Genomic DNA, 13,190 nt, shown 5'->3' with positions numbered 1-13,190 from the left:
GTCACGGTTTGTGAGTCGTGCAGGTGGATGACCAAAGGAACAGCACAATATGGGTCAAGGCTGAGAGAGAGGTGAACTGATTCATGATGGAGAGAAAAGAGCACTTGAAGGCGGTAGATCCTCCCCTGTGAGAAAATAACCTTTGCCCCCTCTCTGGTTTCCAAACAAGGAATCTAAAACATCAAAGATAATCCCCAGTATCACAGGTAGGAGATGAAAGTGCAAAGGCCGTCTGGTACACTTTTAAAGTTTATTTTATTTTAGGGGTGCCTGGGTGGTTCAATGGGTTAAGCATCTACCTTCAGCTCAGGTCATGATCCCAGGTCCTGGGATTGAGCCCTGAGTCCCAGTCCCAGCTCCCTGCTCAACGGGGAGTCTGCTTCTCCCTCTCCTTCTGCCCCATCCCTGCTGTGCTCACTCTCTTTCATATTCTCTGTCTCTCAAATAAATAAAATCTTCATTTTAGAAAGTTTATTTTATTTATTTTATTTTTTTGTGTGGGGAGGAGGGGCAGAGGGAAAGGGAGAGAGAATCTTAAGTAGGCTCCATGCCCAGTGCAGAGCCCAACTTGGGGCTCGATCTCAGGACCCTGAGTTCATGACCTGAGCCAGAATCAAGAGTCCGTCGCTTAACCGCCACCCAGGCGCCCCGAAAAATCCTTTCTTTAAACCTAATCGTATTCGTTCACTTTTCTTCTGCTTCAGAAACATAGGGGCTGAGGGTTTTTTTTTTTTTATTTTTTTTTTATAAGTGGATTTTTTTTTTTTTGCTTTTTTAAGATTTTATTTATTTGACAGAGAGAGAGAGATAGCAAGAAAGGGAACACAAGCACAGGGAGTGGGAGAGGGAGAAGCAGGCTTCCCGCTGGGCAGGGAGCCTGATGCGGGGCTCGATCCCAGGACCCTGGGATCATGACCTGAGCCGAAGGCAGACGCTTAAGGACTGAGCCACCCAGGCGCCCCTTTTTTTTTAATTTTTAATGTTTTCCTGGAGCGCTCAATGAATCAACATCAGAGAACACCTGTGAAGAGAAGGGTGTCTGTGTCTCTGGCGAGTATTCAGACAACACCTGCCTGCAGGTTTGGGGCTTAGCGGCATTTTTCACAATTCTTCCCTCTCACAGCTCAGACTATGGCGCTTTCCTCTCTTCTTGATCTGCTCAGTAGTGCTCTCTATTTCAGTTCCTTTTCTCTGTGGTGAGTCGGAAATGAAATTCAGCATTCTCTTTGTTCCGTTGCCTCCTATCACTCCCTCCTTTCTCTTGCAGTGTTTCCCCTGCTTCTCCGATGGTCCTGTGGGTGAAATGCCTCCCCTTGAAGCACTGGGAGCCTTTCTAGCAGCACTTAATTACCACCAATGTAATTTTACGTTCATTTGCCTCTTTTATCCACTAGACTGTGAGTCTCCTGAAATCAGGAACTGGACCTTTTATCTTTGTATCCTCTAGAGTGACAACAGTGCCTGTCCTACAGGACGTACTCAATAAACACTTATGCATATTTATGAGTCTGGAGTGAGAGGATTTAGAAAGAGTTGTCTCCCCGCCATTTACTCACCTTGGGATATGGACAGAGCATGACACCTTTTTCAACTTGTGTCCTTGTGTTAAATATAATAATACCATTTTCTTCCAATCTTACTATTTTAGTAAAATAAAGCCAAGTAAATAAAGTGTTTTATAGAATGTAAAGCATATACACATGCATATGTTACTGTGTTAACTCTAAGGTTTGGTGTTGAAGGAGGATGTTTCAAACCAGTGGGTCTCAACCAAGAGTGATTTTGCCTTTTCAGAGACATGTGGCAATGTCTGGAGGCATATTTGGTTGTCACATCTGGGTGGGGAGGGGTGTTGGCTATTGGCATCTGGTGGGGAGGGACCAGGGCTGTTGTTAAACATGGTACAGGGCACTGAAAAGCCCCCTCCAACAAAGAATTGTTGTCAATAACACCAAGGTTCAGCCCTGGTTCAAGCTTAAAAACATATGATGGGTAAAACACTTCCTTTAATATATTTGCCACTAGACAATTGTCTGAGTTTTAGCTTTTCATAGCTTTTCATACATCAATAGGAACCCTCATGTGAATGCACTTAAACTACTGGAGTAACTCCTTATCTCTCACAATATAAATGTGTTTGCTTACTCTCTGCCTAGTCTTTTAGAAACAGTGATCTACATATGGGAGAAACTTCTAGTGTCCTCTCCTTCCGGGCACATGGTAGACTTATATTTTTCTAACCCGCATATATACAGACAGACTTTCGTGACTAGTACTCACCAATGCCTTGTAAACAGAAGTAAAGCCTGTCACTTCAGGGCCAAAGCATTTTAATAGCTGGGGCAAGATTGTTCAGTCCTCTTTTGCCCTGGTTTAGTGATTATAGAAGCAGCAGTTGATATAGTGACACCACAATATGGGAGTAGCCTGGATCCCCAGCATCATGGGGTAGACAGTTGCCCAGGGCCTGGCCCAGATCCACATCAGATCCTCCGTGAGCAAAAAATAAACGTGTTCTAGGTTAAGCCACTGAGGTTTGAGGGTTTTTTGTTAATGAAGTTTAACTTAGACTTACTCGACCACCACACTGATGAAAGTAAAAGCAATATTGGTTGCATTGACATTTTATATTCAACTTGAACAATTCCTGGAATGGAACAGGCCTCAATGAATTTGTTAACGTAGAATTGGTGGGAGAGAAGAAAAGGAAATTATTGACCCAGTATCTTGCTTTTCAGAGTATTTCGATCCAAGTATGACAACTATGCTGGTTCTGGCCTCACGGTTTTGTTTTCAAAGGGCCAAAGTCTGAAATTTTGACGAAGTCTTTTTGTTATGTATCACCCTTCAACCCCTAACATGTATTTAATTAGTATGTAGCAAATCTTGAAACCCTCTTGATATTCTCACTGACTCAGAAGGCCCTAACCACATACATTGGACAACCCACTGCTGAGACTTGATGGTCTTTGCTACAAGGAAACTCCTAGGTAAATTAGTCAGGAGTGCAGAACTTTTTCTGTCACTGTTCAGCAGGATTGAATTTGCAAAGCTTGCCCCCTTGCGGCCAAACAGTTCCAATCCACAAACTGTTTTACCTGAATAACAAGAGACTAGTCTTCTGCCCTTGAAGCTACTACCTGATGAGTGCTGGGATCAGCAGCACTGCAGGGGGAAGAGCAGGGACTCTGGAACCGGATGTTGTGGGATTGTGTCTGGGACCTACCACCTCATATCTGTGTCATCTGGGGCCCATTCCCTTACCTGTAAACTATGAATAGGAAAAGTACCCATATTATAGGGCTATTCCATTAAAGGTGTTAATACCGGTATAGGACTTAAAATAGTATTTGCCACAGAGCATGTGTATAAATAAGGTAGATATACATTGCCTACAGTGACTAGTGAACTAGTATCCGTACACAATTTCCTCAAAGTGTTACATGCATTAACTAGACAAGCAGTTATATTCTTTAAGGGGTTATATGCTTTACCAACTGAACATTTCAAAATATATTCAAAACAGATAAATTTAACCATTTAAAAATATGACATAATCTATGTAGAGATGTGCCTTGATTCAACTCCTCTCTTCGAAAAAATCCCTATCAAACTGTGAAGACATTCCCATTAAAACATTTGAGTTTTTTTAAACATTAAGATTTATAAATAAATCTTCACAAATGATGTTCTTAAATGATTCTGAGAAAAGACGACTTTGTTAAGTGTTCTTTGTCCTATCTTTTTTATTTTCTTTTACAATTTCCAGGCAATCAAATAAACATATAATGACTAGTTTAGACATGAAAATCATATTGCAGATAAATTTATTTTAAAATGGCCTTTGGTGGATTTAAAGAGGATTTTCAATTCAATAGAGGAATCAGTCATAACATTGATTACTGTGCATTTTCTAGAAGATGGTGTCAATCAGCTCTGTGAAGAAATAGTTAAAAGTGTATCCTGCCCCCACATAATAGAGGGGCCTCCACATCAAGTCCATAACACAAAATACAATCTTCTACAAACTGAGATGTTATAATTGTATTTGGCTATTTGATCTCATGAATATTAGATTATCCTGCACAATGTAGAAACAGAAGGCAATAAAGAGAATTGTCCAAATTGGTTAGAATTTCATTTATATTTTTCCGAGCTGTTCTACATTAACTGTTGAAAATTATATAAAAATGAACATGGAATTAAAATTATAATGGTTAAATAGGAATACGTAACCTATGGAAAAATATTGCTAAATTTAATTGGCACTTTAAAAATATTTTATAATTTATAATTACTTAAAATTATGTTAATAACAGGGACACTTTGTACTTTTGCTCTTAATTGTATTATATTATATCATTATAGACACTTAAATGAGAGGCTGATAATTTAAACAGAAAAGCCACTTACACATGCACAGCAAAGAATGTGCCAGGACACACAGTAATCGGTATTCAATAGCTTTTTAAAGCATGATTGAATTTTAGCATATTTTATGCATTTATAAAATGAGCTGCATATTTATGAATATTATCTTTGTATCACTTTGGGCAGACAACAGGGCATGTATTTGAACTCCATTTAAAGCTGAGAAAATGTAGATTGGAGAGATGATGATCTCCTGAGATCATAGAAGAAATGGCAGAGCCAGAAACTGACCTCACCACATCCTCTAAACAGTATGCTCTTTACCTATTCAAAGATCACAGAGTTGGTCAATGGAGGAAACTGGGATATGAACTCATGTTTTTGATTAGAGTCTAGTGCTCATTCGAGATTCATTCATCAAATTTTTAATGCATACTTGCTACACAGATACTGAATGTTGATGTTCTTACAGTGAAGAAGACCAAGTTCCTGATTAGATTTTATAATGTGGAGTGGAAAATACAGTAGTAAACTTACATTATAATGCAGTGCCCAAGTGACTAGCATCACACAGGATACCATCGTAGAGGAAATAATGGGCATCCATCCTAGCTTGGGGGAAGGGGAAAGAGCCGGTGATACTTATGCTGAAAGCTGAAGGCTGTGAGGAGCTAAACGAAGGAACAGAGAGGAAGGGGCATTCAGAGCAAATGCCCTAAGATGAAAGAGAACATGGCATCTTAGGAAAACAGGATGAATTTTAGTAAAGAGCAAAGAAATAGTATGAGTAGAAGTGATGTTGAGAAGCAACAAATGTCATCTTGCAAACATTAGACTGCAAATTGAATTTTGTGTGGAACCACTGATGATTTTTAAATAGGGCTAAGGCATGATTTGGTTTGAATTCTGGTTAAACAAGGCATACTGAATGCATTTGTTTATCTCCATTTACTCCTAAAAGTCCAGTAACATGACAACAGATGAATTTTAAAAGTTTAAAAAACCCCAAATCAAATAGACTGAGAAAGGAGACAACAGGGAATGAGAAACAGCTACAAATATTTTGAAAATGGAAAGCATACAAAGCATGGTATCTGACATAACACAGATGAGAATGCAGAGATCTAGGTACTTGTAAGAGAGGTGCATAAGTGAAACAATGTAATCCAAAGGGCGGACCTGGAAAAATTTAGGAACTGGAGAGAAAGATTCTTTTAACAGCAATGATAGAGTTCTAGGGTAGACTCTAAGCAGTTTAAAGTTAGTTTAATGTCCCTTCAAAGTTCAATTACTTGGAGATCCTCTCTGCAGTCTTGTAGGGCAGGTTACCATTTACATGCCTATAGAATACCTACGGTTCCTTATCAGGAGGAATTATACTGAAGAGGATGCCCAGCATGGTATAATGAAGGGCAAAGTGCCATGCTGGAAAGAGGGGAGTGGGTGAACACGTGCAGGCTGAACATTGAGAGTTCCACACTCTCTAACTAGCAATCAGGCTTACATCTCCAAGGAAGATGAGAAATACATGGAGCAGATAACCCTGATCTGCCAAGTGCCGCTGATTCAAGCCAAACCTTGCAGAGCCCCAGCAAGAATTCAGTAAACAAATGCTTTGAAATTAAAATTGAGAAGGCTAAGGCACTTGGGTGGCTCAGTTGTTTACATTGTTATGTCCTTAAAGTCTGCAGCTCAGGTTATCACCCCAGGGTCCTGGGATCAAGTACCCTCCCCCCCAATCAGGCTCCCTGCTCAGCCGGGAGCCTGCTTCTCCTGCTTCTCCCTCTGCCTCTGCCCTTCCAGGCTCCCCGCTTTCTCTCAAATAAATAAACAAAACCTTTAAAAAACTAAAATTGAGAAAATAAAGATTCTAATCTAGAGTCATGTAATGACTCAAACATTAAATCAAATATGAGGGTAAAGTAATAGTATTTTCAGGCATATAGGCACTCAAAATTATTTACTTTCAAACACCTTTTCTTCAGAAAGTTACTAACATCAGTAAGGCGAGGTATTGAGATCAATGCAGTGAGAGCTCCAACAATATGAGAAGCGAAGAAAGAATTTAGAATAATGGCAAAGGAAAGTTCCAGAACAGCTGTGCCACCAGCCTAAGCTTTCAGTCCAAATTAGAGAAAGGCAATGAAAGGTTTCAGGAGGAATATCTTTGATTGTTTTTTAACTTAAAATAATCTTGATGCTAAAGTGGTCCACTTTGGGGCAGCCTGCCCTTGGCTTCTATAACACATGCACATCCTACTAAGTCTATTTCTTTGGACAACCCTTTTAATTCATCAAGTACCTAAACACAGAACTTTACCAAATTGTGCTACAAATATTCTAGGATGTTTACATTCTCATCAGCAGTTATGAGAATGATTATTTCTTACATTACTACCAGCATTTAATTTTGTCACATTACAATATTTTTGACCAATGTGATGATTGTGAAATATTATCTTGTTTTAATTTGTATTTTTCCCACTGCTATTACTTCTTTTTTTTTAAAAAAATTTTATTTATTTATTTATTTATTTGACAGAGAGAGACAGCAAGAGGGGGAACACAAGCAGGGGGGAGTGGGAGAGGGAGAAGCAGGCTTCCCGCAGAGCAGGGAGCCAGATGCTGGGCTCGATCCCAGGACCCTGGGATCATGACCTGAGCCGAAGGCAGTTGCTTAACGACTGAGCCACCCAGGCACCCCTATTACTCCTTGATTTAGAAATTTTTCATATGTCCATTTGGTCATTCATATACATACTTCTTTTAAAAAAGCACATTAAAAATGATTTTAATAAACTTCATTAGTGTGTAACCTACAAAGAGGAAGTTCAAAAGTCAAAAGTGTAGGATTTGATGAATTATCACTAAACACTTCCAATATAACCATCATTTAGAATTTAGATTCTAGATTTAAAAAAATTGAACATCACCAAAACCTGGAACGTCCCTTCTAAGTACTCCACCTTTTCTTTTCCCCAAAGAATAAACACTATCCTGAAAGCTAATATTATTGATTAGTCTTACCATTTTATAGGAGTGGAACTAAACCACATGAACTACACTGCGTCTGGTTTTCCTTAACATATCTGTGAGATTAGTCCATGCTATAGAGTAGAACTATTGCTGATAATTGTAACTGTTGCATAGTTCATTGCGTTACTACACAAAAATTTATTTCTCTAGGGGCACCACTGTGGCTCAGTCGGTAAGCACCTGCCATTGGCTCAGGTCATGATCCCCAGGTCCTGGGATCAAGCCCCGTGTCAGGCTCCCTGCTCAGTGGGGAGTCAGCTTCTCCCTCTCCCTCTGCCCCCCCAACCCCACTCGTGCTCTCTCACGTGCAAGTGCTCTCTCAAATAAATAAAATCTTTAAAAAATTTACTTCTCTAATCTGTTGTTGATTAACATATGATGCTATTATAAAACTTTTTAATGCATGTTTTGCAGTACAGACAAGTATATACCTATGAGTAGAAATGTTTGTCTTCAACTTCGGTGGATAAAAGTTCTCCAAATGGTTGTACAAGTTCACACTCTCAAATGCAATGCATGTGAGCTCTGGGTCCTCTGCCTTTGCCAACAATTGGTATTGTCAACACTTTCTAATTTTAGCCAATCTAGGAGGTGTGAAAGATACTGATTTGTGGTTTAAATGATCATTTCCCTGATGACTGATGAGTCTGATCACATTTGCATATGTTTGTTGGCTATTTGGATCCTCTGAAGTATCTTTTCAACTCTTTTTCTCCCATTCTTCTATTTTGTCATATGTATTTTCTTATTGAATTTTATAAATTATTTACATATTTCAAATTTGAGCACTTTGTTTTTATTGTGTAGTAAATAGATTTCCCTGCTCTGTTAACTTATCTTTTGCTCCCTTACTGGCTTATTTAAGGGAAAATTTTTAAAGGTTTATTTAGTTTAACTTAGCATAATTTCCTTTATAATTATCGCTATTTTTTGTGACTGTTTAAAAAATCCTAACTTATCCTAAAATCATAAAGATATCCTCTTTTGTCACGTTCTATAACAGTGCTGTCTGAAATAGAACTACCATATGATCCAGCAATTCCATTTCAGTGTATATTTCTAAAGGAAATGAAAACAGGATAGCAAAGAAATGTCTGCATTCCCATGTTTATTGCTGTACTATCCACAATAGCCAAGATGTGGAAACAACCTAAGTGTCCATCAATGGACGAATGGACAAAAACAATATGATACGCACACACACACTAGAATATTATGCAGCCACAAGAAAGAAGGAAATCATGCCATTTGAAACAATATGGATGGATCTTGAGGGCATTATGTTATGTGAAATAAGTCAGACAGAAAAAGACAAATATTACATGGTATCATTTATATGTGAAATCTAAAAAAGCCAAACTCTCAGAAACGTAGATGGTAGTTACGAAGGGCTAGTGAGGGGGGATGGGGAGATATTGGTTAAAGGGTATAAGTTTCCAACTATAAGATGAAGAAGTTCTGGGGATCTAATATACAGCATGATGACTATAATTAACAATACTGTATTATATACTTGCAAGTTGCTAAGAGTAAATCTTAAATGTTCTCACCACAAAAAAGAAATGGTAATTATAAGATGTGATGGAGATGTTAACTAATGCTACAGTGGTAATCCCTTTTCAATATGTAAGTTTATCAACTCAGCACATTGTACATCTTAAACTTACACAATGTTATATGTTAACTTTATCTCCATAAAAGTGGGAAAAAATTTCTGCAATGATAGAAATGTTCTTAATCTGTTTCAAAACAATAAAGTAGCCACTGAATACACGTGGCTATTGAGCACTTAAAATATAGCTACTGTGACTGAGGGAATCCTTTCAAACTTTAATTTTAATTAACTGAAATGGAAACTGCTACATGTGCCAGTGGCTGCCATATTGGATAGAAATCATTCAGTTATGTCCTCAGACTATATAGGATTAAACTAGGAACCAATAACATAAAGATAGCTGGGAAATCCCAAACTATTTGGATATTAACATAATTCCTAATAATACATGGGTCAAAGAAGAAGTATCAAGATAAATTTTAAAATATTGTGAACAAAATAAAAGAAACTACAATTTATCAAATTGTGGAATGCAGTGAAAGGAGCCCTTAGAAGAAAATATATAGCATTAAATTCATGTTTGAAAAGAAGAAAGATCTAAAACCTAATCTACTTTAGCAAACTAGGTAAAGTAAGCCTAAAATAAACAAAAAATTAATAATAAAAATTATAGTGGAAAACAAATCAATGGAGAAAAATTTTAAAAAACCAAAGCTACTTTCTTAGAACAAACAAAATCCATACATTGAGTCTTGCTAACCAAGGAAAAAAATAGGCAAATGACTGATATACGTGAAAGAAAAAGGAGTCATGACTATCACTACAGAGCCCATGAAAGGAATGTCATAAACAACTTTATGGACACAAATTTGATAACTTAGATGAAATGGACTAGTACTTTATATCAACCCTCACACTGGGAGAACTGGATAACCTGAATATCTATTAAAGAAATTGAATCAATAGTTTATAAACTTTCAAAAATAAAGCACAGACATATAATTTCACTGTGAATTCTACTAAATGTCTAAGGAAAAAATAACACCAAGTCTTCACAATCTTTTACAGAAAATAAAAGCAGAGGGAAGACTTCCTATCCCATTCTATAAGTCTGGAATTATCCCAATATCAATCCAGATAAACTGATATAAAGAAGTGATAGAATAAACAGATGAGAGAAAAGAGAAAAATCTACCGTGTGGAAGAATTCCAAAGTATTTATGTAGCGACTGTATCCTCAGGGATGTGGTGCATATTCCCCACTCCTTAAGTGCTGGCTGTTCACAGTGATTTCATTCCAAAAAGAACAATATGGAAAGGGATGGGGGTGGGGAACGAAGAGCTTTACAGTAGAGAAACCTGACAAAGGTTACCTCGGCCAAGTGTTTGGGATGAACATCAATCCTATTGACAGTATATGCCTTTGATGTGATATGAGGGTGGAACGTGCTCTTGGTGGTCTCCCTCCTCAAAACCTGTAACTGTAATCACTAGTAACATATCAGACAAGCCCAATTAAGGCACATTCTGCAAAATACCTAGCCAGTACTCCTCAAAAGTGTTAAGGCCATAAGCAACGTGGAAAGTCTGAGAAACTGTCACAGCCAAAAGAAGCCTAAGGGGATATATTAGTAAAATGTGATAGGGTACCCTGGATGGGGTCCTGGAATAGAAAGAGGGCATTAGGGCAATGCCCTTCGGTCAAAGGACAGACAGCTGAATTAGGTCAAACTAGGACATCTGAATAAAGCAGGGACTTTATTAATTGTATAAATGTTGGCTTATTAATTGTGACAAAGGTACCATGACTACTATAAGATATTTGCAACAAGGGAAACTAGGTATGAGGTATGTAGGAGCTCTCTGTACTGTCTTTGAAGTTCTCTGTAAATCTGATACTATTCTAAAACAAAAAGGCCATTAAAATAAATTAATGGGGATATGTTGAAAATTGGATTGCCTATCTCCATTTTTATTCAAAATTATGTTGGAAGTCCTAGCCAGTGAAACAAAATAGAAAAAAGAATTTTAAAAAAAAGAAATAAAATGTATAGGGATTGGAAAGTAAGAAAAAAAAAAAACCCTATGTTTCTATACATAAAAATGCAACTTTATAAATTAACTTCTAGAATTATCATAGTCATTGAAACTAAACTAATTCTACACAAATCATTTTATTTTTATTCTTATATACCAACTACAAACAATTCAAGATCTTTTCATATTATTGAAAGATATTACGATCTACATAAATGATAGATATACCACATCAATATTTTTGGAGACTCAGTGCTTTCAATTCCCCTCAGATTATTCTATGAATTCAATGCAGTTCCAATAGAAATCCCAGCACGTACATTTTTGAAAATTGATATGTCAGTACTAAGATGTACATGGAAATGCAAAGGAACAAAAATGGCTATAACAAACTTGAAAAAGAATTACACAATGAGAGGATTTGATTTGCCCGAAAAAAAGATTTATAGAAAGCTGCTGTAGTTAAAGCAGGTAAGAATTGGTATAGTACAGACTCACAGACCAATGGAAAGAAAAAGAGTGAAAACAGACCGTTCTCATATGAGCACCTGAATTAAGACCAAGGAGGTAAATACTTCGGGGTCAGTTGGTTATTCATGTGGGACACATAGGACACTTGATACCTACTTTGAATATTTTCTTTAGGATAGGCCTGCTGATTAGTGTAGCTTTTATTCTTCGTTCAATGATCATTCACTACATGGCATTTTCCCATTTAATTTTCTTCGTAAAATCTATATCTATCTGAAATTATCCCATTTACTTGATTGCTTTTTAATATTCTGCCTTGCTTCCACTACAGTATAAAGTCCTTGAGAGCAAGAATCTTGTCTATACCGCTCATCATTGTCCTTGGAGTATCGAGAACATTTCTTGGCACAATCATAAGCTTTCTAATAAATAAATGAATGTGTAAATCTGCCAGGGAAATTCGAGGTGAAAAGGGCAGGTGATCCCTTGATCTAGCACTTGAATGTTGAGGAGAGGTTTACACGGGAGAGCCTTGGGTGAGGTCATGGTCTGGGATGTATTCCAGGTAGAGAGCTTGGCAGGGGATGAGAGGTGTGACGAACGTGTGAGAGCATCACAAGGGGATTTTCTAAGCAGGCCATTCCTATACGTAGCAAATGGAAATGTTAGAGTCACTTATTCAGTCACAAATCTCAGATTGTATGATTTTCTCTTGATTTTATATATAAACACCTGCTTCCTGACTGAGCTATCAGCCCATGATACTGAAGATTTGTGCTTTCGCTCGACCCAACTCCCAGCCTTTTCCAATTGGAACTGCACAAGCAGATGTTACTCGGCGTTTACTTATACTACTTGGTATTATTATTATTATTTTTTAAGATTTTATTTGACGCAGAGAGACACAGCGAGAGAGGGAACACAAGCAGGGGGAGTGGCAGAGGGAGAAGCAGGCTTCCCGCGGAGCAGGGAGCCCGACGCGGGACCCGATCCCAGGACCCTGGGATCACGACCTGAGCCGAAGGCAGACAGACGCTTAACGACTGAGCCACCCAGGTGCCCCACTACTTGGTATTATTTAAATCAGTGGTTCTGTATGTCAAGTGTGGGTCATGCTCACCTAGTTTTTTGCTTGCTTGTTTGTTTGTTTTTAAATATATCTTCCTGGGCTTTCCTTCTGGAAGATTAAAACAGAATGTCTGGGTAAGTTAGACAGCTAGCTCCCCAGATGTCTTAGTTTGTGCTGATGTAACAAGTTACTATAATAATTACCATAACAAACTGCCCTAGTCTGAGTGGCTTAAACAACAAACATTTATTTCTCACAGTTCTGGAATCCGAGAAGTTCAAGTTTTAAATTTTAAAACGCCTCCACCTCTGAAAAACATTTTTCAAAGACTCAGATTATAGCAGAGTGCACAGCCTCTTTATTTAAGGATGCTACCGGAGTACATCAGCTCCAGGTGTTTCTAATTATGGGGGAGGTTATCCCTCGATTTAAAAAAAACGCAGCAAGCAGGGCAAGCTTTGTTCTTTAAAATAAAACGCTCAAAACTACCTATTACTTTTCAACCAATTCCTAGGATTTATCTCCGAGTCTCTACTAGCTGAAGACCTCAATAAGATTGTTTTAGAGATCTTAACGTCTTTTTCCTCAGGGCCAGTCCCTCACTTAAATACTAAAGCGTTTTATCAGTCCTTTGTCAAGTTCAGAGTCAAT

General features: G+C 37.9%; 1 pseudogene; it reads left to right on the top strand.

Annotated features, from left to right (window-relative positions):
* The window catches only part of LOC113927841, an 83,576-nt pseudogene that overhangs the window by 69,946 nt on the left and 440 nt on the right, over positions 1 to 13,190 (top strand).

Source organism: Zalophus californianus, chromosome 7 (genome assembly GCF_009762305.2).
Source record: "Zalophus californianus isolate mZalCal1 chromosome 7, mZalCal1.pri.v2, whole genome shotgun sequence".
In the NCBI taxonomy this organism is placed as follows: Eukaryota; Metazoa; Chordata; class Mammalia; order Carnivora; family Otariidae; genus Zalophus; species Zalophus californianus.
The sequence above is the reverse complement of the archived record's forward strand: the minus strand, read 5'-3'. Positions and strand labels throughout refer to the sequence as shown.